Raw genomic sequence first — 27166 nt, 5'->3', positions numbered from 1 at the left:
TGAAAGACTTGAAATTCACCTTCTAGAGAAAGATTGAACTGCTCGATTTCCAAACTTCATCTTGATCAGCCTCAATGTTGTGAATTTTGATCTCAATCCTCAATTCAAGAGCTTGGAATTTGAGCTTAGAATAATGTTTTGGACAAGTGTATGATCACTGTTTAATCTTCTTCAACTTAGCAAGACTACTCTCACTTTGGTCAAAGCTTTAGGACTTGGTTCTTGAGTAGTGTTTGCAAAGAAACATAAGATGTATAGAGGCTTTATAATTTCACTAATTTGGAAAGACCACCCTCTTGCTTTCAAGGCTTTTTTTTTTTTCTCTCAAATTCTAACTCAAATTTAGTATTCTCTCTACACTTCTCTTCTAATTCATCTCCTCAAACTGAAGACTATAGCTCTCATTATATAGGCAATGTTAGTGGAGCAATGGTGGAAGACAAAATGGATCATTTAGAGAAGATAATGGAGCTAATGGGGCACTAAAATGGAGCATTATCCTCGTTGGCTCAAGCACTAGTCAATGGAGGATGAGTAAGCATGCATTTGGTGCAAAAATAGGTAATAAATAACATCACAAAGTGCCCCACACAGTAAAAAAAACTCACCCAATGTGAATAGGTCACGACCGCAGTAAAGCAAGTTGCACCCGCGATCACATTGGTCGTGCCCGCGATGGTGCTACCGGTTGACCAGCTAGGGTGGATTTTGTCCCTTTTTGCTCCGATTCGGTCTTGTTTCGCTCCGATTTGGTCCCATTTCACTCTGGGTGTCCCACAAGGCTTAAACACTTGGCCAATATAGGCTTAGGGTTAGGAATAAAGCTCAAATTCCAAGCTCTCTTACTAATAATTTTGTGAGAAACACATTCTGATTGTCATCATCAGGTAATCAAAAGAAAGTATCCAAGTCTTAGAGCCGGTCAAAATGGGGTGTCTACAATATTATGTGAATTTTTTTTTTCTTGTGACTAATTTTTACTATTTTTATAACTATTTATAAAATTGAAATATGTTGTGCGATTAATTTTTTTTAAACTAATTTTTGTAACTAGTTTTAAGTTTGAAACGTAAACTGTTTGGTTGAATTTTTAAATTGTCTTTTATTTTTTTTAAAAAAATTAAAAGTAGCTTGATAAAAAAAATATCGTTTTCATTTTCATATGATTCTATTTTTGTTTTTAACGAAAATAATATTTGTATGTTTGAATAATATTTTTATATTAATTGTATAATTTGAGTTAATATTTTTATTAGTCTCTACGTTTTTTCTTTGCAGATAAAATAATATTTTTTATTTAAAAATTAATTTTAAAAAAATAATATAAAATATTAGAAATATTTTCGTAATATCTTTTTCATTTATAATTAACTCAGATGTATATATATTTTTTAAAGTACTTTGTAGGATGCAAGTCCATTATGTGTGGGGGTACATGTTCATTATGTGTAGGTGCAAGTTTAGTATGTGTGGTGTCCAAGTTAAACCTATGTAGTGGTGCAAGTCTAGTCTATGTTAGCATGCAAGTCGAATCCATGTGAGGGTGCAAGTTTAGTCTATGTGGTGTGCAAGTCAAATCTTTGTAGTTGTGCAAGTCTAGTCTGTGTTGGCGTGCAAGACAAATCTATATGGGAGTGCAAGCTTAGTCTGTGTAGGGTGCAATTAAATCTATGAAAGGTGCAAGTTGAATTTGTGTAAGGGTGCAAATCTAATCTGTATGGGGCGCATGTTTAAGCCTCGTTTGGGAATAGGTTTTTTTAGTAATTTTTTGACTTTTTGGCTAAAATATGATATAAAAAAACTAGTATGTTTTGGATGAATTTTTTATTTTTTTACGAAAAGATGTGCAATAAGTAGAGAAAAAAATGAAATCTTTGACTTTTTTGTATAAGTTGTTGGCTTTTTGATTTTTTTTTTGTGACTTTTTGACTAAAATCACCACTTGCCAAACGAGGCCTTATTCTATGTAGGGATGCATATTCAGTATGCGTAGGGTGTGCAAGTCAAATCTATGTAGTAGTGCAAGTCTAGTCTGTGTTGGCGTGTATGTTGAATCTGTGTGGAGGTGAAAGTTTAATTAGTGTGAAGTGCAAGTTTAACTTGTGAGGGGTGCAAGTTGAATCTGTATAGGGATGCAAGTCTAATCTATGTAGTACACGAGTTTAACCTATGTAGGGTGTGGGGTGCAAGTCTAACATGTGTAGGGATACAAGTCTAGTCTATGTGAAGTGTAAGTTTAGTTTGTGTGGGTGCAAGTCTTACTTTGTGTGTGGGATCAAACATGGCCACTATTTTTTTTATTATATTATTATTTTGGTTTGAGTTATTATTTGCGTGGTTTGAATTAATATATTTTTATTTACATTTGTATTATTCTAAACGTTTTTTCCTACCAATATATATATATATATATATATTAATTAGAAAAGTAATTTATTATTTATATTAACTTAAGTCATACAAATTATTTTAATTCTATAAATTTTTATATATTTTAGATTATTAATTTAAATTTTTATTAAATATGTGAAATATTAGTTGCATTTTAAAATTTTAAATATATTTTTAAAACAATATCAATTTTATAAAAATAGAATTTGTATATTAAATATTAAATATATTTTAATAAAATAAAATAAATTTAAAAATATAAAGATAATTTTTTTTATTTTTGTTTTTTTTATTAAAAGAATGAGGTGAGTGTATGTGTGCTGGGATAGAACTAGGAGAAGATTATGAGGGAATCATGACCCCTCTGTCTCTGTGAAAATTTTATTTTCCATATACTTCTAAATATATATATATATATATATATGTATTATTTTATAAATAAAATAGCATCTTAGTATAAAATATATATACTTCATTCTTTTCTCATCTTTTATTCTCTATTATTTTTCTAGAAAAAAATTTATTCATTCTATTAGAGATTGTTTATATGATATTTAAATTTTTTTATGTATATATATATATATAATTTATATATCATATTGTACATATATGTGTATTTGTCTATATGGTAAAAAAATATTATTTATCTTTTAACCCCTATAGTAATAAAATCCTAATTTCATCTCTGTATGAGAGAGAGAGAGAGAGAGAGAGAGAGTATGTGCAAGGCATATTAATGAGTGTAAGAGTTAAGGGTAAAATCCATTTAGTTTAATTTTATAATTATGATTTAAGTGTGAAATTGTGATTTTAAGTGTAGAGTTGTGAGTTCAGTTTTAAAAAAAAAATAAAAATTTATTTGGTTATGAGTTTTGAAAATATTTTTGAGTTTTTGAATTTTGAATTTTGAAAAGAATTTTGAGTTTTGAAAATAGTTTTAAGTTGTATTTTGAGTTTTAAGTTTTTGAATTTTGAATTGTATTTTGAAATTTTTCGGATTTATTTCTTTTAAATATTTAAAAATGTTTAAGAAAATTTTATTTTTCATTTTAAATATTTTATTTCATTTTTGTAAATATTTTAAATTCGAAACACAACTCCACACTCAAATCATAAGCAAATACATAACTCGAAACTCAATTCAAAAACTATTTTTAAAACTCATAACCAAACACATAACTCAAAACTCAATTCAAAAACTTTTTAATCAAAATAATTTTTTTTTATTTTTTATTTTATTGAAAAATATTTTTTGTTAATTTTTTAAGTATTGGCCAAATAATTTGTTATGGTTTAGATATATATGGCCATCCAAATTTTTTTGAAATTAAAAAATAAATAAATATTTTAAAAAATAAAATCATGATTTTAAAACATAAAATAAAAAAATATTTTTTAAAATTTTCTTTAAATAAAATTTTGAAAAGAGTTTGGTTATGAGTTTTGAAAAGAATTTTAAATTAAATTTTGAGTTGTGTGTGTGGTTACACATTTAGAAAAGAATTTTGAATTTTTTTTATTAGAATTACAATTCCAAAAGAGTTTGGTCATTAGAATTTGTTTGAATTTTTATTAGAATTTTGAGTCGTGTAACAACGGCTATATTCACCACCGCCTCCACCCAACGGTACATTTCTCACAAAATTGCAACGGAGACAAATGTTCCTCTTACATCTTTTTATCCTCCTCTCTCCTCATACGATTAAGCTCACATCCGCTTTCAGCCTATCGCTCTCTGAAAAGTTTTGGTCACGGTTTCTCTCTCTCTCTCTCTAGAATGGACAGTGGGAGTGCATCAGCAACAGCTAAAGTTCAGCATTTAACGAAGGCTTCATCAGATGAACTGCTAAGGAAATTTGCGGAAGTGGGTTCGGGATCCAAAGACAAGGCCACCGCGAAGAAAGAGCTTTCGCAGTTGGCAAAACGACGCCGCTACCACCGGAAAAAAATCACCAGAGAAAATGACGATGATGATGAGCAGTACTATGGGCGATGCTTTTTAAAGAATCTGTATATACTATGGGCGCAGTTTTGCTGCAGTCCTTTAAAGTGCTGTTGCTTCCTGTCAGTGATGTTGTCCAATTGCAGAGTGACATATGTTGTCTTTGGCAGATAAACAACTAAGGGAGAAGACTCACTCCATCTTGTTATAGTTTTTTTTTCTTATTCTGCTGTCCTTTTTTTTTCTCCTCTTTCTGCCTCTCTCTCTCTCTCTCTCTCTCCATTATTTTGTTCTTCTTTGAATCTGTCTCTCTTTTTACATATGGTAATTCAAATGAAAACCTACAACAATCTTCCATTCAATCGACGGTAAAACGAATCACAGATTGCAAAATCTGATAAAAAAAACACGAAATTTTAAATATACATAAAATTAAAACAAAAAAAAATTGACAAGAAAGATGTAGCAATACCCCACTACTGTAAATAAATTCATTTTCAATCATGTTTTGTTTCACCTTCAATCGAGTTTTGTTTTGAAATAAAAAATCCACAATGAACTACATCATTACGTACAAAAATTATGTATGAATTTTTTGTTTATATAATATTAATTAAAGAAAAATCAAATATAGAAACTGCCCAATCAATTCCATTGTTATTTTTCATACATAAATCCCGAATTCCACAACTGCAAGCCAACCATTTGGTGTTGATGTTGTAGAAACCACCACATAGGCTGAGACCCACTTATCATATTCTATTTCTTGCAGTCCCATTTCTTGAATATGTAAGTGTGGTTATGGCACCAGAAATTTTTCTTAGTATCCAATGAGATTTGAGAAGCTAATTTTACACAGTTCAACCATGGGATGGTGGAATTAAAACAACAGGAGAGTTGTAATGGAGATGATGGTGAGCGCATCCACGGTGGAGGTTTTGGTGAGTGTTATGTGATAGGAGTTGGTGGTACTTATGGATGAAATGGGGTTTGGGGGGACTGATTTTTTGGGTGAGAAAGAATGAAATGGTGATTATCCAATCCTCTGTTCTTAACTAATCAACAACTCTCACCATATTTTATCCTCCCAACAACACTTTCTTCTCTCTCAAGTACTCGCAACCTCCATTCACTCTCCTTCAATATCGCATCATTCCCATGAAGCTTGATAGGGAGGCTCTTGAATCATCTCTTCCATTCAAGTCCAAGCTCGATACCTCCTCACAGGCCATCCACTGGTTGTCACAACAATACCCAAAAGCCAAACCGCTTCCATTAATGAAGTCAAGATCAGAGATTGGGAGATTTTCAACGATGGGCATGTCATCGTTCATGGCATCGAAGACTTCTTTGATCCAGCCTATGCAGATTCCACTTAATAGTTTTGTAATATAGTTGATCTTATGTATAATTTTATCAATTTTAATTTTGAAAAAACTCGGACTTCAAAAAAATTACTATTACGGGCGTTGCCAATAATATTATTCTACAAGCATACAAACATTTGGGAATGAATCTAGCCTTTATACGTACATCAATTAGAGTGTTTCTTTAATTTTGAAACAAAACTTAAACCATCAATATTATATAAAGTATCGTGTTTTAAAACATGCTCAAGATTAAGACTACTTTTTCATTAACATTTTGAATTTAAGTAGAAAACTATAAATATTTTTGTACCTGAGTACAATACTCAAATATAATCACCCTAACATTAATCTATATATTAGTGGGGCCTCTATCTATGCAGGGCTAGGCAATGTGCTTGCTTACGTAAAAGACGGGCCGGTATTGATGAGAAAACAAATGAATCAATGATCTAATCATGAGTTGACGCGTTCAGAGATCACGGTTAAAAGATTGAATTTATGCTCCAATATCCACGATGACTCGTTCTGATGGTTGATACTTAAACTGTACTCCCGCTGTAGGCGATGAGGGATATAGTGGCTCTGAAAAAATCAAATACAGAGAGTTACTATAATTGTTAGATTCCCATAAATATAATTCAATTAATGTCAGCAAAGCAAAAGTAACAAAGTGAATTCACATGAAGGCGACAAAGCCAACGCCATTCCATTTGGCAAACGTCGAATGGATCATGAAAATAACCCACAATAGAAATTTGTTCTATGATGGGATTGCGACAATTGTTCTATGGCAAGATTGCAGCAATTTCAAACTCAAACCATAGTTACTGTAAATAAGCTTTACAAACATTATTTCATGGAACAAAAGAGTTTTAAAAAGCAAGATTTCAGTTTTAATGATTGCAATCTCTATGAAATAATACAAGCTCCTCCTTGAGCATGGTTTCAGAAGTTTCATAACAAAACATGTAGTCAGACGTAGACACTTACTTATTCTCCTGCAAATAGAACAGCAATAATCTACTTCAAAATCAGAATCGACACTCCTCAGTCCAATCACCACCCCACCATATTACTTTCAGGAGGAAATCAATGGAAACTCCATTGGTCATTAAAACTATGTAGTGACTTTATCATCATATGTCAAAACCTTTTCTCAATGAACTCAAAAAATCTCATTGCTGCAGCACAATGGGCAGGGGATTGCACAATCACATCAAAATAGGAAGGATGTTAATAAAATACTAATATATATCAATAAAAACACAATGTACATCAACTCCAATGGTGAGCTATCCTTGATGCCAAAGTCAAAATTTGGCAACAACTCTTTCAGATTCATCTTCAATGTCAAAATTTGGCAACAACTCTTTCAAATTCATCTTCAATTGTTCGCTATCTTCCATGCCTAATTATAGCAATATCAAACTTAGTGCCAAAATTATAGGCATGAAAAATTTGGCACAAAAGTTTAGCAATTGTCAAAATCGGCAAGAGCTCCTCTCTATCCTTCTTGAGGAAGATGTTAGAGATAAATCTGGAATACTAATCTTATCTCTAGAGATTAATAGAAAAAAGATAATGCGTAGGATATAGTAGATATCCAAACAATCCTCTCCCTATCTCTAATGTCTACAAATATGATTGTACTCATGTGTGTCCATTTGCATGAGTAAAAATGAAATAGTACTACTGATCTTCTCCTGTGGACATAGGCCATCATGGATGAACCATGTAAACTTCATATTAAATTGAATAGTTGACCACCAACTCATTTAAAATCATAAGCTTTTAGATGAATTAATGGTCAACTATTCAACATGGTATCAAAGCACACAATAGATATTGTGTTTTAACCTTAGTTGCACGAAGCGGGAGCGGGAGCGGGGAAACGTGGCCATGTAAAGGAGTCGTAATTTGGGAGCGTTTATATATTATTTTTATTGAAATATTTTTAATTTATCTATATAAACAAATTTTTAAAAAAAATTAATTAACATATATATGTTAGAAATTTTTTATTTTTATGTAATATTTAATTAATTAAATACAACATAAAAAATATTTTTTAAAAATGAATAACAAATAAAAGTAGTGGAGTGATATTTTTTAGAACACTTGTCATTATTTTTGAATAAAATTTATTATATTTTATTTAATAAACAACATTTATGTTTTATTTAAATATACTTTTTATTTTTTATCTTATATATTATTTTTATTGATAATATTTTTAATTTATATATAATTTTTAAATAATATATATAAAAATATTGTGAGATATAATTTTTTTCTACAATTAATATTTGAAATATATTATAACTATCATAAATTGTTATAAATTATATTTTATTTCGTGTTTTTACTTAGAATTAAAATCTATTTATTTTGTGGATATAAAAATTAATATTAACTTAATATATATATATATATATAACCCATTACATTTATTTATATTTATAAAGGTAAAATAAATAAATAGAAAATATATTAGAATAATTATAAATACATTTAATATTTGAATAAAATATAAAATATAAAATAAAATAAAATAAACAAAAACAAGAGAGAAGAGAGAAGAGAGGCTCAGACAGAGGCGAGACAGAGAGTGAAGAGGAGGAGGCGATCGATCGATCGAGAGAGAGGAGGACGAGACGAGACGAGATCGAGGGAGAGAGGAGACGAGATCGATCGATCTAGAGAAGACGAGTCATGAGATCGAGATCGAGAGAAGAGGGAGGGACAGACCAATCGAGAGGAAGAGAGACAGATCCGCGATCAGATTCGCGTTTCTCTATCATCAAACTCACGATTCTTCTGCGAATCTGAGTCAGAAGCGCAGAATCGCGCTTTTAAGGAAGAATCGTGAGCAAGTTGAACGATTCCTGCTACTAAGGTTTTAACCTTACCACCTACCCAATAATTAAAATACTTGCACATGTTTAGCCCGCTTATGAAAAAGAGTCCGGCCATATAAATAATAAAGTTAACCCTTTCTCCGACAGCTTAATCTTTTAGATGAGTTGGTGGTCAACAATTTAACAATACATACCATAAACTCAACTAAATGGAAGAAAGGATCAAAGAGAGGGAGCAAGAGAAAGAAAAAGGCTATGAAAACAAGAGCATTGTCAAGAAGTAAGCACAATATCAGTGAGCTTACCTGTAGGCCGTAGATTCAGACATAGATGATTCTGCAACTTTATCTACCTTGCGAATCACTGCATAACTGCACTGGACACGTGATTTAATAAAAATTTGTGCAAAAGAAAAGCAAAAACCAAGTTTGCTTTCTTACATTAAAGTGAATAAGATAACTAATGCCCAAATCATTAGAACAATCTACTCTTAATTTTTTTTGCATATTGACTCCTTGAAGGGCCAAGGATTTTGATTTTGTGAGTCATCATCACTGGCAGGTCCCATATTTCCATACTGAAACCTGACTTGACAATGTAACTAACAAATCAATTGCTGTTCCTTTTTGCTGTCAAAAAATTCAGGTATTGTACTGTATCTTCCAGCACGTTATTTCAATGGTGCCTCTCTCTTGTTTCAAAACTGCCCCATGAAAAGTGAATACAGTAATTCTTTTAATATATGGCCAAAATTGGTCATCATGCACTCACTGTCAAATAGCAACATACTAGATTAGGGGTAGGCAATTGATGCAAAGTGTTTGGCCAGAGAGTTCCTAGAACTTATGGACAAGCAATGCAAAGGCAAAAGGCACTAGTAGGGGCAAGACGACACATGCTCAGAATAACGATCAAGACTCATCACTTCACCGTGGCCTACGATGGATTTTGGGCAAATTCCAACGTTTAGGTCTTCAATTTCGCAGATTTTCAGTTTTTGGAAATATTTGATTCATCTTTAACTTGGTCTAGATGAATCCGATTGTGCCTAGGTTTTTTCCAATAGATTTCTTTTTCATTATAGTGAATTTCAGCCTAACTAAAATCTTTCCATTTTTGGTAATTTTATTTTATTTTATTTTATTTCAGCTTGATTAGCAAGTAATTAGCCTAGGATTTGGTTTTCCTTTTTGCTTTAGGTTTTCTCTACTATAAATTCACATGAACGCCTTAGGGCAAACCAGTTGATTTTGGAGAATTAATAATATTGTCAGAGAGAGTATCTCTTTTTATCAAATTCATTGTTGTTCATCCCATTACCCTTCCCTGAATAAGCAGGTAGTAAAATGAAAGTAACAAACCCAATACAAAGCCCATCCCCTTTTGCAGTGATACTGAGATTTGAGATCAAAAGAATCAACATGCTTATGTATCCATATTATAATTAATTTTCAGCTATTTATTAGGTTACATGTTTTTCTTTCATTAATAATTACGGTTAAAGTTGAGATTAAAGAGAGAGAAAATTATGGCAGGGCTAGAACGGTTATAAAAAAAAGACTACTTTTATTTCCATTGAGCTATCAAAAGGAACACTTGAGACACAACATGACAACAAGTTGATTATGTAGCATCACAGATTAGGTGTCCAAAATATCTCCCCCCAACCATCCTAGCATGCCAATGGTAAACTAATACTATCTTAATGGTCCACTAAAATGGTTACTTTTAGGTAAAAATTCAAAAAGAACTTCACCTTTTAACTCGTGCTGGAGAAGCATTATGGAGTACATGATGATGAGCTGATGCATCATTAACAGATTCTGGGATTATAGACCCGAGAAAACTACTTGGTCTTCTGCTTCTATAAATTTATAAATACACAGATCAGTTGACTTCACAAATCCTTCAAATGAACTACAGCTTCAAGTTAAACATAAATAGAAGTATGTGCCCAATGCAATTCTTGAAGAACATAAAGAAAACAGCATTAAGAACAATGGAATAACAGAAACCAAAAAGGAAAAGATGTTAAAGTGTTAAATTAATGCATATGACAAATTATGATAATGGAAATTTTATGATTACACGTTATGACAAATTATGATAGATATGAGATCCTTACATAGTATGTCATAATGAATAAATATATACAAGTGTATACAAATGAAGTGTATATAAATATGATCACTAACTTGTGTGGCAAACAGAGAAGAGGTTCAAATGCAGATCACCTTTGATTTAAAGTGAATCCTAGAGGGAAAGCGTGAACAGAACCTGAAGAACTTGTGGCTACAAGAATATCTGGAAGTTGCATGGATGGCCCAAATGACAACAAAAATATAGTTGATGGGTATGTCCCCCTTCGGAAGTTATATGACTGCTAAAGATAGAATAGTTAGGTTCCTTAAGTATAATGCAATCAATTACAGATATGACCCAAAGTAAAGCTGATATGTTGCATTAAATCTGAGGTAAAAATGGTCATGCATTATTGACATTAGGCAACAGCATGACAGTACGGAAAAGGGTCGTCTATCCATTTATATGGGCCTCTCACAAAATCTAATTTAATCAATCATTAAATGCTACTAAACCATGTTAATTTTTATCCTAATAACTATAAATTGAGCAGCTCATCAAACAGTCAGTTCACTATCCTTCTGCCTTCATCCACAGCAAGGTGTGGCACTATGTGAGCCTGAATGCACCAATTCATAATACAAGAGCTACTCCCCATGTTGGAAGTCCCATCAAAGGCATATGATATACTTCACCTTAGTCACATCTGAAACAAGGTGAACTCTGATTATGGTTCCCTGTTCAGATGCCGTTGCTATGTACATTCCATTTGAAGAAAGAACCATCGCAGCCAGCGGTGAGCGATGAGCATCTATCTGTAATATATTAGATTTAGTTTAGAAATTAACTCATCAAAAGAGAAATATACACATTCAAGAAAAAGCTTCAATGTCATTGAAGCATCAAAGTACTATCCACAAACAAGAAAATAAAATCAGGCAATTAAGATTTCTGTTACATGCATTTGCGTATAAGTATTCGGTGCGAGTCCAAGTGTTACTTTCATAAATCTAATCTTAGGACATTGGGATATATATCCAAAAGTTAGATAAGGGTACAGGGAAGCATCATGAACATGATATATATATTGCATATTGCATATTAAATAATATTCTTAGATAAGATACTGTAAATTATGTAGAAATGTACTAAAAATTAAATAAGATTTAGAGAAAATATGGAATTTTTATCTCTCAATTATGTGAGAGGCTAGAAATGTTTCTTTACTTGAAAATGTGAGTTTCTTCTTTTTCAAACATCGTAAGAAATTAGAGGTTCCAAATGTCTAAATTGGATAAGGGTGCTGTACACATATATCACACCTTACCCTTATCATATCTAGTGGACATGGATATTGTGAAGAAAATAAAAGAGTTCCATGTAACATAAGATATATCCAATCCAATTTCATAATAAGAAAAGGAAAGAAAAATGTACTTTATATTCAGTGCATGATGCCCACCTCCTGCCCCACACCCCCAACCTTTTTATTTTTCACTTTTATAGATCCTGGTTCCTGATGTATGTAAATTGTTAACCATCAAACTTAAGGAAAATAAGATTTTAATGTTCAAAATGGATCAAATAGTTGAAATTTCAACTAACTTAGTTAATGCCATGTGTTGCAAACTGATGCAAAATAAGTTAGTAGCCCCAAACATTTTATACACTGTTGCTGTGCTCATAAGATCTCATTGCATCTTGCCTTTATTTGAAAGCTGAAGAAGCAACACAGGATTGTAAGCAGTATGTTACATGCTCTCTAAGAATTCATAGTACCTTTGATGCAAAGCATGGGAGGTCCAAGAAAAAAGAAATTTAGTTTAAAGAAGAAGAAGAAATGAAAGAAAAAGAAGGGGTAAATTTTTAGAATTAGAATTGGTCATGCTGCATTAATGTGCAGTTGAGAAACTTGTGAATAGTAAAGGAAAAGGACAGAATTTCTATGATTCTATCAGCACTTATTTAACAAGTAGAAATACCAAACCCCCCCCCCCCCCCCCCCCCCCCCCCCCCCAAAAAAAAAAAAAGGAGTTAAAGAATAAAGGGTCATCAGGCCAGCCATCTTCTAACAAAAGGATACCACGTCCTCTATTAACGTTCAACTTCAATTTCTATAGACTTCACGAGAATGAAACATAGAAAATGTGTACATTTTTTTTTGAGCATCAACAAAAATCTTATTATTAAAAAAGAGAAGGGAAAGAGGACAAGAAGTCCTCATACAAAGAAAGAGAAAGAGCAAAGCAAAAACACAAAACTCCTAGCCCTAGGGATGGCAAACAACAGCCCTAGAGATCAAAAATAAAGGGACTCCTTTAAAAGGAGGGGAAACAAATGCCCAAAAAGATGCCAAATATTCCGCCCTATACCACAAAGCCTTTACACTTGTTTCCTTGCCATCAAAGATTCTAACATTTCTCTCCAACCATATAGCCCAAAAAATAGCAAAAAAAATATTGGTCCACATTGTTTTTGCTCTCTTGGTTTTCCTAAACCCTATAAACCGAATAAGAAGCATCTGAATGCAGTCCCACGGAGCAACCCACTGATCATCACATAAGCTGAAAAGACGCTGCCATAATACACAAGCCATGAGGAAATGAAGGAATAGATGATCCGCTACCTCCAAATTTCTCTTGCACATCACACACCATTGAGGGCAAATAGAGTGATTAGGTCTTCTCCTTTGGAAAACATCATTATTTGTGACACCCTTTTGTCCTATAGGATGTTGTAACATGGGAGAGTTGATGTAGGATGTTGTAACATTATTTATGGCATATCTGCACGTGGTTGTTTAATTTGTTCCATGATTCTTGTCGTTCAAGCTGTTTTGGGTTTGATGATGTCTCACTGAAGAGCCCCATCCTCCATATTACACATATAAATCAATTATCGAACTTAATTGAAAAAGTTTAGATTCCCAAATTTCCAATAGTACAATTTTATTTATTTATTTATTTATTTATTTTGATTAAGGAGCATACAGAAATATTGAGCTTGATAGGTAAATCTTTCAGCCTAAGCCCATTGTTGTAACAGGTGGAAGGAGAACAAGACTGCTAGTTTCCAGGAAACACAATCACGAGTTTTGGATATAAGCTTTTGTTAATTAAAATATTTGTTTCTAAAAACCAAAAGCACTAGAATTCAACATAAGTCACATTATGGCTAAGATACACTAAAAGCTTCTCAAAATAAGGTTTAAGCAGTTTAACTAAAAATAACATAAAAGAGGATGGCACCTCGATTTGAATCATGCATTAAGCATTTTAACTAAAAAGCTTATAAGAAAATGTATAATAACCTCACAGTGAGAATGGCGTTCCATGACATTGTAGACTAATACAGATCCTTTTGTTGTACTCGCTGGAAGAGCCAAAAAGCACCCATCCAAACTTGGGGAAAATGCACAAAGTCCTGAGAGAGTACCAAATATGTTACAGCAGCAGAAATCAATTTTATAATCCAATTTATTCAGCACATGAAGATCTTAAGGAAAATGCAGATTAAGAACCACAACATTATTGTAAATAAAAAAAAAATACAAAATACAACACACTAGCCTTCATTCTAGAAAAACTGTCAAGAATTCAACTGTATTTCAAAATTATGTTGGGCATCATTAAGTGATCCATAGTATTGTCCCTTCCTCTCTTGTTGAGACCTTTCCAAACAAGAGCAACTGGGCTCAATTCATCTTGCCACCTATGCCCCTCTCCATGCAGCATCTCCTACCATTTGTTAGGATCAGTCCACCCATGTGATAAAGGTGGGTCCCATATAATTATTAGATTGGTTTATACATGTATTTGGTGTGGAATAGTAGAGCTCAAACTCTACTAGAACACCTAATATGTGTAGGATTTGGTTACCTAATTATATGGAACGGGATTGTTAGAATTTCCCATCTTTACCTTCACCTACTCCACTACACACTCCACTTCACCTATCTCCACTTCACCACACACTCCACTTCACCTAACCCACTATCACCTCCACTACACCTACTACCACATTTTATCTTTACTTTCACCTACTCCACTACACACTCCACTTCACCTATCTCCACTTCACCACACACTCCACTTCACCTAACCCACTATCACCTCCACTACACCTACTACCACATTTTCTTCTATATATAGATTGTATAGGAATTGTAATTAATCAATCTTGTAATACATCAACATTACATCAATCAATAATACAATCATTTCTCTGTATACATTAAATTTCTACATGGTATCAGAGCTAGGTTAAAAACTTAGTATTTTTCGCTTCACCGGCGGGCGGCAACCTCGCCTTGGCCGCCCGCCGGACCTCAACCTAGTCCGCTAGAATTTTCTACACATACCTTCATCCATCTTCACCACCACCACAAATGCCCACAACATCACAGCCCACCAGTTGCTACAAGTCTCTCTTCCCTGTGACCCCTGCTGCTGCTGGAATTGGCCTCTTTTGAATTCCATATTGCCAGGCATCTCTGGGATACTGCTGGTCAAGAAGACTATAACAGACTGAGGCCTCTTAGTTATAGAGGAGCTGATGTTTTCCTCCTTGCCTTTTCTCTAATAAGTAGGCCTAGCTTTGAGAATATATCAAAGAAATGGGTCCCTGAGCTAAGACATTATGCTCCATCAGTGCCCATTGTTCTAGTGGGGACCAAACTTGATTTGAAGAGAGGGCAGTCAACTTGAGAACGATGTTGGTTGCTTTTGCAGATCACTGACTTTGGTTTAACAGATTGCTAAATTTCTCACAAGGTGCAGTGGCCTGCTGTCTGGTAGGTTGTTTGGCATCAAACCCTTCATCTACAGCTTACGGGAGTCGAAGGTAATACATTTCTTTTTTATTAGTGGTGATTTAAAATTATCATCTGAAGACCTTCAAGAGTTCACTGCAAGTTCCAAATGCCAAATAACTCAGGAACCAATGCATGGGCATCAAGACGCATTTTGGGCTGAATCGGTGAGCTGCATTTTCTTCATGACGCGATTTTTCTGGCTGAACTTTGACGTGTTTCACATTGATGAATTTGAGTGAAGAAAAAAGTACATCATATTTTATTCATCTCAGGGATCCACCCCGATCACAAATTTACACACACACACACACACAAAAAAAAAAAAAAAAAAAAAAAAAAAAAAAAAAAAAAAAAAACATAAACAAACAACCTCATCCACAGGCGGGATTTTTTCTTCTCTACTCTGCCGCCGGTCTTTTCTTCTTGCCTCCGTCCTGGGCGGCCCTTGCCGGTGTTGCCTCCGTGTTTCCCACTCCACTGGGCATGATCACTACTCCCTGCTCCTCCACTACAGCATATGGCGGACCTCCAAATCGAAACATCACGGTGGCCTTCCGCTTCAGCTCCTTGTTTTCTGCCTTTAGCACACTTATCTCTGCTCGCGCATCCTTATACATGCGTTGGAGCAGAGCCAGTTGGGAGTTTAATTGCTGCACCTCATTTGTCCTACTCTGCAGCCGGTTCGATAGGTTTGTGACCGCCGTCATGCTTTCCACACATACCTTCAAAGTATACTGATTGGCCTCCACATCCGACAGCACTGCCATTCTTTGCTCCACAGACCGCATCGGAAAGTTCAACGGAGTATACCCAGCGGTGTTTGGTTGAGGTTCCAGTGCCACCGCACCAGTTCTCTCTCTCGTTGACTCGTTGAGGTCGGGAAAGAGGGTGAGCAGTCCACGGGAAGACGAGGACGAGGCCATTTTTCTGGGCAACAGAGTGTTACAGCGTATTACAGAGTTTCTCTCTCCGCACAACAGTGTTACAGCCTCTCTCTCTCAGCACAACGAAGAGTTTTACAGAGGATTTCGCAGTTTTTTTGCTTCTGCATCGGCCTCAGGCTCTGTCATGGTTAAATAGCCGAGGCAGCCACGCGCATCGCGCGCCTCTTGCCGCCCGACACACTGGCACGCCTTTTCATGGCACATCTTTTGATAAAATGGACACGCCTTTTGATGGCACACCTTTTGATGAATTGGGCACGCCTTTTGATGGCACGCCTTTTTTGACAACTTTGGGCACACCTTTTGAGGGTGCAACTTTTTTATGGGTCCGACAAGACTCTGTAAACTGTCCCGACATTGATTCCGGTTAGCTCCTTTATGGGTCCGACAAGACTCTGTAAACTGTCCCGACATAGATTCCGGTTAGTTTCTACAAGGGTCCGACAAGACTCTGTAAACTGTCCCGACATTGATTCCGGTTAGTTTCTACAAGGGTCCAGCAAGACTCCGTAAACTGTCACAACATTGTCTTCTACAACGGTCCGGCATGACCCCATAAACTGTCTTCTACAAACGGTCCGACATGACCTCATAAACTGTCTTCTACAACGGTCCGACATGACCCCATAAACTGTCTTCTACAACGGTCCGACATGACCCCATAAACTGTCTTCTACAACGGTCCGACATGACCCCATAAACTGTCTTCTACATCGGTCTGACACCACCATACAGTGTCCTCTACAACGTTATGACACCCCATACAGTGTCTTCACCAACGGTCTGACACGACCATACAGTGTCTCCTATCCTTTTTTATTTTTATGTATTTTCTTGTTTTGTTACTCTCTCCAAACTCAAGTTGGTTAGTTTCTCTCCTCCTTGAGTTTGCAGGGGGCTGTTAGAATTTCCCATCTTTACCTTCACCTACTCCACTACACACTCCACTTCACCTATCTCCACTTCACCACACACTCCACTTCACCTAACCCACTATCACCTCCACTACACCTACTACCACATTTTATCTTTACTTTCACCTACTCCACTACACACTCCACTTCACCTATCTCCACTTCACCACACACTCCACTTCACCTAACCCACTATCACCTCCACTACACCTACTACCACATTTTCTTCTATATATAGATTGTATAGGAATTGTAATTAATCAATCTTGTAATACATCAACATTACATCAATCAATAATACAATCATTTCTCTGTATACATTAAATTTCTACAGGGATTCTTATGCGTAGACTATTATAAATAATCATGTGGACTATAGAGTTTTCTTGAGAGAGATTGAGAGATTGAAGTGAGGGAAAAAATAGATATGTAAGGGGTGAGAGAAAAAATACCGTGAGAGCAATTGGTGAGCAGTGGCTCAACTACCCTTGAGCATGGGGTTCGGGTAGTGGTGTGGGTTTTGAGTGTTTTGTCCATCTCATATGTATTCTCTATTTTATTTATAGTGGAAGCTCTCTCTCCCGTGTCGAACCACATAAATCTGTGTGATTATTTTTCTCTTTAATGTGTGCATGGTGTGCTTCCATTTTCATTGAGGGATATGGAATAAATCCCAACAAGTGGTATCAAAGCTAAAGGTTACCGATCCTAGTGGCAGTTGGCAAAGGGTGCGGTTACTGCACACGGAGGACTCGCATAAAAGAGAAAGAAATCCCAGTGGTACCGAGAAAAAAAAAAAAAAGGTTCAAATTTGGTGAAGGCTTCCCCAAGAAGAAACATGGTAGAAAAATTCACGACAAAGGTGAATCTCAAGGTTTTCAAGGGTTGTGGTTTGGTCAATACATTAAGAATTTTTAGATTCTAAACGGTTAAAGGGATTGAACAAATTCAAAGGCGATCAAAGGTGATTGCATGTGATCTAGGCGATCGAGGAGCAATTTGGATCAAACAATGATGTAGAAGACCAATGTAGTTGGTTGGCAACTTGTACAGGTTCATGGAACATGTTGTGACAAGAGGGAAGCTAAGCATCAGACGAGTAGTATGAGTTATGGGTGAACAGTGGTGAGCAACCGTTGCAAGGATATTTGGTGGCCACCAACAGGAAGACAATAGGTTGCAGATTGTTCACAAAAAAAGGAAGCTTCAGGCATAGAACTTGAGAAGGTTTCGCGACAAAAAAAGTGTACACCGAAGGAAGTTCAGTCTCTTTTCTATGAAGGTTTTGGTTTGTGACAATGGAGACACCTCAGGGAAGTGCGGCAAATCTCATTGGCTTAAGCATGAGGACAAAGAAAGCCACGAAGGACATGTTTGAGCACTATGGTGTAAGGTGCAAATAACGTGGCACTTGATTCAAGGGGGTGAAACAACTTCTAGGTGAAGGTGGAGTGTATCACGCAAACCAGGACATCCAAGTTGGCGGATGCACATAACATTTACCCGACATGAGTGGACGGGGTGATTGTTAGGATTACTCCACCCATGTGATAAAAGTGGGTCTCGTATAATTATTAGGTTAGTTTATACGTGTATTTGGTGTAAGATAGTAGAGCTCGAAATGTACTAGAAAACCTAATATGTGTAGGATTTAGTTATCTAATCATATGGAATTAGGATTCTTATGAGTAAACTATTATAAATAGTCATGTGGCCTATAGGGTTTTCTTGAGAGAGATTGAGAGATTGAGAGATTGAGGTGAGGGAAAAAATAGAGATGTAAAGGGCAAGAGAAAAAATACCGTGAGGGCACCTGGTGAGCAAGGCCTCAACTATCCTCGAGCATGGGGTCGGATAATGGTGTGGGTTTTGAGTGTTTTGGCCATCTCACATGTATTCTCTATTTTATTCATAGTGGAAGCACTCTCCCGTGGATGTAGACAATTTGGGTCAAATCACGTAAATCTCTGTGTGATTATTTTTCTCTTTGGTGTGTGCATGGTGTGCTTCCGTTTGCATTGGAGGATATGGAATAAATCCCAACACCATTAACCCTGTCAACCTTAGCCTCCTGAGCCATAAATACATAATATCTTTCTCCCTTGTCTTTGATTCATTCCCTCCACGCTTTCAAAAGCCACTCCATTGGTGTTATCTCTATAGAAATGTGAAAATTGTTTCAGAACTTTGAGAATCTTGAACTTGGCAAGTTTGGAAATATATGTTGGAAACATGGAATTTGTGGTTTCAAAAATGAATTGGTTTGAGAACCATGGGTGGAGAATTTTGGAAACAGTAATGGATTCGGGAATGAAAGTGGATTTCTAGATAACAATGAATTCAAGATAGTATATAGAGATGATGAGATTGTTAAGCTAGGCTGAGAGACTCCACAGTGAAAGACCAAAAATTCAAGCAGAGTAGCTACCAATTTCCTTCTAGCTAGCAACCGGTAAAGTAGGAGATTACGTGGATCTTGTGATAGACCACTGAAAAATACACGACTTGGGAATTCACCTTAATTAATTGGAGTTGTTTTGTGAACTGGAACAAATGGTATTTTGTATGAACTTTGTGAAACAAAAAGGTTTGTTTTGAAATGAACTTTGATTTCAAGTTTTGTAATGTAACAGTATAATGTATAGTATCATGATCATATACATTTTTAAGCATTATCTACAAGACTTTTGTTCATCTCTCGTTGTTTAACCTTTTCAGGTGTTGATGGACCACGTCGGCCATGAGTTGGTATGGAATTTGGATGTGAGCACTGGTTCCATTTGTTGATTGGCCTAGGGCCTTATTTGTTGGTCATGTACCTTCTGTGTAAATGTTGGACCTTATTTATTGTTGTAGCCCGTAGGGCATTTGATTTCATTTGTTAGCTATACTCTTTTGTAACATGTTGTATATCATGAGATGTATATCATTGGGAACAGAGTGCATGGTTGGATTTACTCCTTAATCTTGATTATTTCCTTACTTTACTTCATTATCCATTTATTTCACCTATTGTCACGGTTTCTTTTATTTCTTATTATGGGTTCGGATCTTGTGAATCTAGAGCGTGGCAGGCTTACTCTTGCAAGAGCTAAATAAAGCCTCACAAAGACAATCACAATTTTTTAAAGCTTAACTTTATTAAATAGAAGAATTAACAATACTAAAGTTCTCTAATTCCAATAGGACTATGACTCATTTAAGAAACAAAGAAAATTTGGCCACAGAGAATATTCTAAACCTAACAATACTATATATGAGACCCAAAAAAAATTACTCAGTAAGATCCATGGGTGGTCCTTACAGCCTATATATCCAACAAAATTGAATGTTACCTAACTATCTTTGCCTACTAAAGCCTAGTAAAATATGTACAAAATGTTTACAAGAGCATACTAAGTTATAAGAGACATAAACATAAAGACTCAAGACTAATCCAAAGGTTCAAATGTGATGCCCTAACCTAGCATGCTCCGCATGATGGTAAAAAATAATGAAAAAAATTCAAATTATACAAAATACATATATATATATATATATATTCCTTTTCATAAAACAAATATTCTTATGAATAAATCATCTATTTCAAGTTTCTAACTTATTAATCTTAAAATTCAAATAATTAGATTGGAGTTATGTTGCTTGGATATGGAGTTTACAACAAATTTGACAATATTTATCTCAACACCTCTTAAGAAATGGTCCCAGTATTTAAAACTAATTTTATATATTTTTTTTCATTTGGAGTCATACTTTTATTGTATTATACAAATGCCACATCTCAATGTTTAAGGCTCAACAGAAACACGTCCAAGTGCATTGAAGAAGGGAAAACAATTGAGACCCCACAATTTTACCCACAATGACATGGCAAGTTATGTGTCAACTTTTAAATTCTCACAAACTCAACCATGTAAGGCCCAACACCATTGCCATGTCATAGTGGGTGAAATGTGCGATTTAAATTGTGGGTCTCTAGCATTTCTCTTGAAGAAGTATCAGATGTCCGTCCAAAACTAAAAGACTAAGGGTTGGTTTGGGAAATGGCTTTTTCAGTGGCTTTTTGGCTAAAATATGAGGTGAACAAAACTAAGTGTTTGGGAATGTTTTTTTTTTTTTTTGGCTTTATACGGAAAAATGTGCATAAATAGAGAGAACGAGAATAAATCTTTGACTTTTTTGTATGACTCTTTGGCTTCTTGGCTTTTTGCCTTTTTTGCCTTTTTAGTGGCTTTTTGGCTAAGAAAGCCAATTGCTAAATGCTTGCTTAGGTCTCATTTGGTTGGGAGAATAAAATCATTTCATTTTGAATTATTTAATTCCAAATCTATCAATTTACAAATGAGCCAATTCAAATATTTTGTAGTTAGTCACCAAACAGAGTATATTTTAAATCTCTCAATTTTAAATTTCTGATATTTTAAAAGAAATGACCAAATTCATAATTTCACTAAAGAAAAGTTAATTTATTTAGTTTATTTTACAACCAAATACATCTAGTTATAAAATTCACAAATGAGCTAATCCTAAAATTACATGATTCATATTTTTGAAACAATCAAATGGGTCATTAATTAAATTAAGTACTACATCTACAAAATATAAGTCATATCCAAAAGTATTCTCTCCAATGTTGATGCAATATAGATATAGTTGTTTTTAAAAAGTATCCATAAATACTTAGGTGCTTATTGTAATTAGACAATGGACATTATTGCTTTAGGAAACAAGAAATCTCTATCACTGGTGCCCCCTTGAGAAAATTGACAATATATATATAAACATGTTGATTGCACAAATTGTGAATTCAGTCATAAATTGCAGAGAAAGGGATTCCAACCTCACCTTTAAAATTTGGCACTGTATCTATTGTGTCCAAGATATCAAGACTGTTTATGTCATATATGTATGTCTTTTCTTGCAAAATAACAACCAATCTGCACATAAAAATACACTATTTCAACAAGAATTGAAAAAAGAAATGAAGTTATTGAATGAGAGAACAGTAACCAGATTCCTACAGTTAGGAAACCTGTTTAGATGTCAAGATCGGAGATATTGTTCCCAATTTTAAGATTTACCAATTATTCTTCCATTCCCCACCCCCAACCCCCATGCCCATCACTTGTTAGTTTCAATAAAATAGTGACAATAAACCAAACCATTGAATCTTTTTACTGCTTTAGTATGATCAAATAGAAAAATACGAGAGCGATAAAGAGAATTTTCTCTCAAAAAAGAAAAACTTGAATTTGTGAGGCCAGCCATCAAACATATTGAAATTATACACTTAAAACTTCGGCTTGTATTAAACACCCAAAGGAAGTTTTTTTTTTTTTTCCCCAACTAAGCACACTTCAAAACATCCTAATTTCATTTGATTATTCATCATTACAAACATTTCTTTCCTATCACGTCTGATCCCCCACAGGAAATTATAGTTCCTTACAAGGCTCAGAATCGCAAGGACAATTATCTCACTACATGCCCATGTTCCACACACCTGTAAGGTTACAACTGTAGTCAGCTTGGGTAATTCATGAAATTGCTACATGCTTATGAGCATTGATGAAACTCAATCCAGGGCTAGGTACAACCTCCCACAAAATTTACCACTTGAGCAAAGGAATCCAGTATCTTGGCAACTCAAAATAAACTAATCTTGAATATCTGGTTCAGATAATATAATTATAATTAAACCTCCAAGAAACAAAAATGGACCGTAAATAACATTGAGGGCCATATAAATTTGAAGTGCATTATAATCTCAAACTAGTTTAAATGCAAGGAAAGGAACCCAAAACTGAGGAGAAAACCCATGATGGATTGGTGCTGCATGCGTACAACAGCAGGGGAAAGAGTGATTCATCTTCTTTTGCATTATCTAGAGATTTATTTGGATGTTGGAGTAGGCCCAATAGAGAGGGGGCTAGGAGCTTGTTCCATTGGTACCTAAGGAGAAAAGGCAATAGGAGAACTTTTACGGGGTGAAACATTCCTGGCCAAAAAGGAATGTTCGTTGTTTCCACTAATTCCAGCCTGTGGATAGTGGTTGGCAGACAATGTTGGGGGAGGCTGGAAAGTAAATCCCAGCATTAGAAAGTGGTGCTGTCAACAAGCTAGTGCTGGAGCCTTCAAAGATGAAACTCTTTTTTGTTAAGTCACTTCATATTAAATGGTTCCACATGATTTGAAAATTGACTGACCAATCACTGATCTGTAAGTCTTTTCATGAAAAAGTTTTCAGGAAATAGCTTACCTTACCAATAAAAAGGTTTACTTAAACTTGTGCACAGCCAAATACCAAAATTTAGGAAAATATTTTCAGGAAAAATATTCTACTGCAAAATGAACTGAGCCTTACTGTGACCAAATCTCTAAGAAGCTTTTAATAATTAGAATATTGTACTACAGAAAATCTTAAAGGTCATATTACAATTCGCCATTTTTGTCCCAAGTATCATCCAAAAGGCGGGTTTCTACCTTCCCAAATGAACTAATTCTTAAAATTCCTTCGAAAGTTTCCACATAGGTTTCTCATTCAAATTTCAATATTATATTCAAACTATTGAAGAAGACCATCTTAACATAACCCAAAATAAAGGGGAAAAGAAAAAGATAAAAGGACCACACCTAAAAGATGGATGCATGCAAGGAAAGAAAGGACAACTTGGTCACTCAATGGTTTAATCATTCAAGAAACAAAACAGGTTCCTCAGATATTCATCAAATTTACATGTCTGAAAATTATCATCAATGCCTTAACAATACTGCTAATACTTCACTTCAAGTCGTGTTTAATGTTAAAAGCACAATTATCAAATTAAATGCTTCCAACTATCCATAAAAGAGCAAGTCCAATGTAGATGTTTTACCTTTTCCTATTAACACGAACAGCAAGGATTGAAGTTAAAATTTAGGTCTCGAAGAGCATTTCCAGTTGTAACATTGAATAAACATAGACGTCGTGGGGATAGAGATGCCTGTTGGATTCAAGAAAAAATGGTAATTAATTAATGAAATTTCAAAATTCGATAAAAAATTGTATGTTTACTAGAAGTGCTAAACCATCTGAAAGTGCACAAATCAATGGACAGCATAAGAACCTGTTCACCAGCTCCAACAATGGCAAGAAGACTTGAGGCATAAAGCATTTCCACAATAACAAATGCTCCAATAGCTGACAAAAGAAAATAGATTTGATTAGGATGATCTTAAAAAAACATGAAATCATGTTAGCTTTACTGTATCTCAAATGCACTACATGCATTCAATTGGAAAAATACTATGCATAGCAATCAACATGAGAGGGAAGACGAGTAGGGAGGGAGTGTGGGGAGTGTTGTAGTGGAGACTAAGCTAGCTAACTTAGATAATCAAATGAGTACCAAACACAAATCAACTGACACGTATTAGTGAGTGAGAGAATGACATTAGTGAAAAATCAACTGCAATTATGAAGTTGAATATCGACCCAAATAAACTCATCAAACTCGTCTCAACTCTCAACCAATTTTGATTGGATATGGGAATTCTGTTCAAACTTTTAGGCCTTTAATATTAATATAGGAAAGAATCAGAATAAGCAAGAATAGAAAATTTTAATGCAGTACATCAGTTCGCGGGTTTCCTTCTTTTTGTATAATTTCTTTTGAAACTTTTAACTCAAAAAACAAATCTAAACTATCAATGTCCAAAAAAAAAAATTATGTTTCAGAAAACATTTGTGATCAGGAAAATGTTTTTTCAAACCATTATCATCAAGTAATTTTAATTTTACAAAATAATTTTAAAAAAGCAAAAATGTCTTCAGATATTTAAAATTGTTCAAACCTATTTTGAATTGAAGAAATAGTTTTACTGATGATATATATGAAATAATCAATTTTAAAATATTTTTAAGCAGATTGTGTAGTCTTATCATAAGCATTCCCGTCAATATATTTCTTTCTACGAATTATACATTTTTCATGAAATACAACTTCTATTTCTATTTTATCTCCAATCACTTCAGGTGAAATCATAGCAGTTGTTAATCCATTTTCTCTAATTAAAAAATAAAATAAACTTTCATTGATCTATATCAGTAGCAATATGAATGACTTTCGATTTACTAAGTGGCGAGCTTTGTTTCTTCAATTGCATTGCAGTTGTGACTATTTTTGGTATGATCTAAGTTACTAAGTAACATAGACACAAACACACAACGCAACATGTGACACTATACGAACATGTTGACGCGTCGATTTTCAAAATATCCAGGACACGACACACTTAGTCCACATTAAAAATTTATATTTTTACAAATTAATAATGTCATATATTTGAATAATTTATTCAAAGATAATGAAAAATATGTAACATAATACATTAAAATCTATATATTTATAACTTAAACATCAAGATATCATTCACATAGAAATCATATTTTAAATAATGCAAAATAATAATAGAACATTGTAATACGCATGATGTATTCATCTTATAAATGTTTCAAAATATATTTAGAATTCACTAGTTATGTTATGAATAATGCAAAATATTGTTATCATGAAGGAATTCATCATATAGGGTGTGTTCAGAGACGGTTCAAGAAGTGTTGCCTAAGTCTACAAAGTGTCGGTGAAATGTCCGATATTATGAATTTGATTTTTTAATTAAGACACATTAAAGAAGTGTCTAATATGCTTTTAGGACTGTCCAAAGAGTCCACAAAAGAGTCCGTGCTTCTTAAGGTAAGATGTATAGATTAGAAAATATGGGGCATACTCCATTTGGAACCTTAGGCAATGGCATTATGCATGAGCTAGTCCAACAAGCAACCCTTAGAGCTTGTTTGATTGGGCAGATTATAACACATGATTGGGATTATTAACCCATGGGACTCACATTCTATTGTTTAGTTGAAAATTTTATTATTCAAATTAGATTCCAATGGCCATTCTATCTAACAAAATTGACCCATTATTTATCCTACGACTAATAATGCAAAACATACATATAATTGGGATTATATATTTCCATCTCTATTACAAAAAAAAAAAAAAAATGTAGACAAGAGGGAATTATATATCTCACTACTCCTCTGGATAACCAATCATTGTTAGTCCTCTCACTATTAATCCCGCTAATCAAACAGGCCCTTAATTGACACTCAAGCGCCAAACGGAAGTATTATCACTCAAACAAGTTTAAAACAATTTTTACAGACTCAATTCATGGGCAAAGCAACTAAATTAAACAACAAAAGCAGCAACAGCGTCAACAACTATCACTATATCAATTAACGAATAAATAATTGAAATAAAAAAATTTAAAAACTTGTATGATGTACTTGCCTCGTTCATAACACAGCCTCCCAGTATTGGCATCAAATATTTTGAATCCATCCCTCGTCGCAATTGCAAAGCAACTGAGAAAATTCGGAATAAAATCAATTCCTAAATCAAACTAAATTTCAAATTCACACAACTAAAAATCAAACCCTAATTCGGAAAATCAACGTATATAAATTACCTGTTATCCTGATTGAAGGAGGCACAGAGGATTGGATAGGAGGAGGAGGATGACTGATTCGCCATTTTTGGAGATTTTGTTGCTAATTTTTTCTCATCGGTTTGTTATTTTTTTGTTTTTTTGAATCATCATCAACAACTCTGTGAAAGAGAGAACATAAAAGACAAGCGACTATGCTTACCTGGTTTCCTTTCCTTACACTTACGAAGTAGTCTTCTTGTCTCCTTTAGGGAGCCTCTATTTGCACTCATCAATTCCACTCTTTGCACACACTTAATGAATTTTATTTTTATTACAATTTTATTCCTAAATAAAATTATCATTATAGACATCTCA

General features: G+C 34.2%; 1 pseudogene across 1 annotated transcript; it reads right to left on the bottom strand.

The window, feature by feature from the left end:
- Positions 1 to 4052: 4052 nt before the first annotated feature.
- Positions 4053 to 27054, bottom strand: LOC145804420 (autophagy-related protein 18b-like; annotated as a pseudogene). The gene is made up of 11 exons (XR_014346112.1): positions 26831 to 27054; positions 26653 to 26726; positions 24421 to 24494; positions 24190 to 24297; positions 22160 to 22251; positions 13954 to 14066; positions 11339 to 11458; positions 10796 to 10941; positions 10318 to 10425; positions 8867 to 8932; positions 4053 to 6285 (listed from the first exon to the last, which is right to left on the bottom strand). The product of XR_014346112.1 is annotated as an autophagy-related protein 18b-like (transcript).
- Between the last annotated feature and the right edge of the window lie 112 nt (positions 27055 to 27166).

The sequence above is a fragment of the Camellia sinensis genome, chromosome 12 (assembly GCF_055761805.1).
Source record: "Camellia sinensis isolate YWXY chromosome 12, ASM5576180v1, whole genome shotgun sequence".
Classification (NCBI taxonomy): Eukaryota; Viridiplantae; Streptophyta; class Magnoliopsida; order Ericales; family Theaceae; genus Camellia; species Camellia sinensis.
Note: the sequence above shows the minus strand (reverse complement) of the source record. Positions and strands in the feature narration are given on the sequence as shown.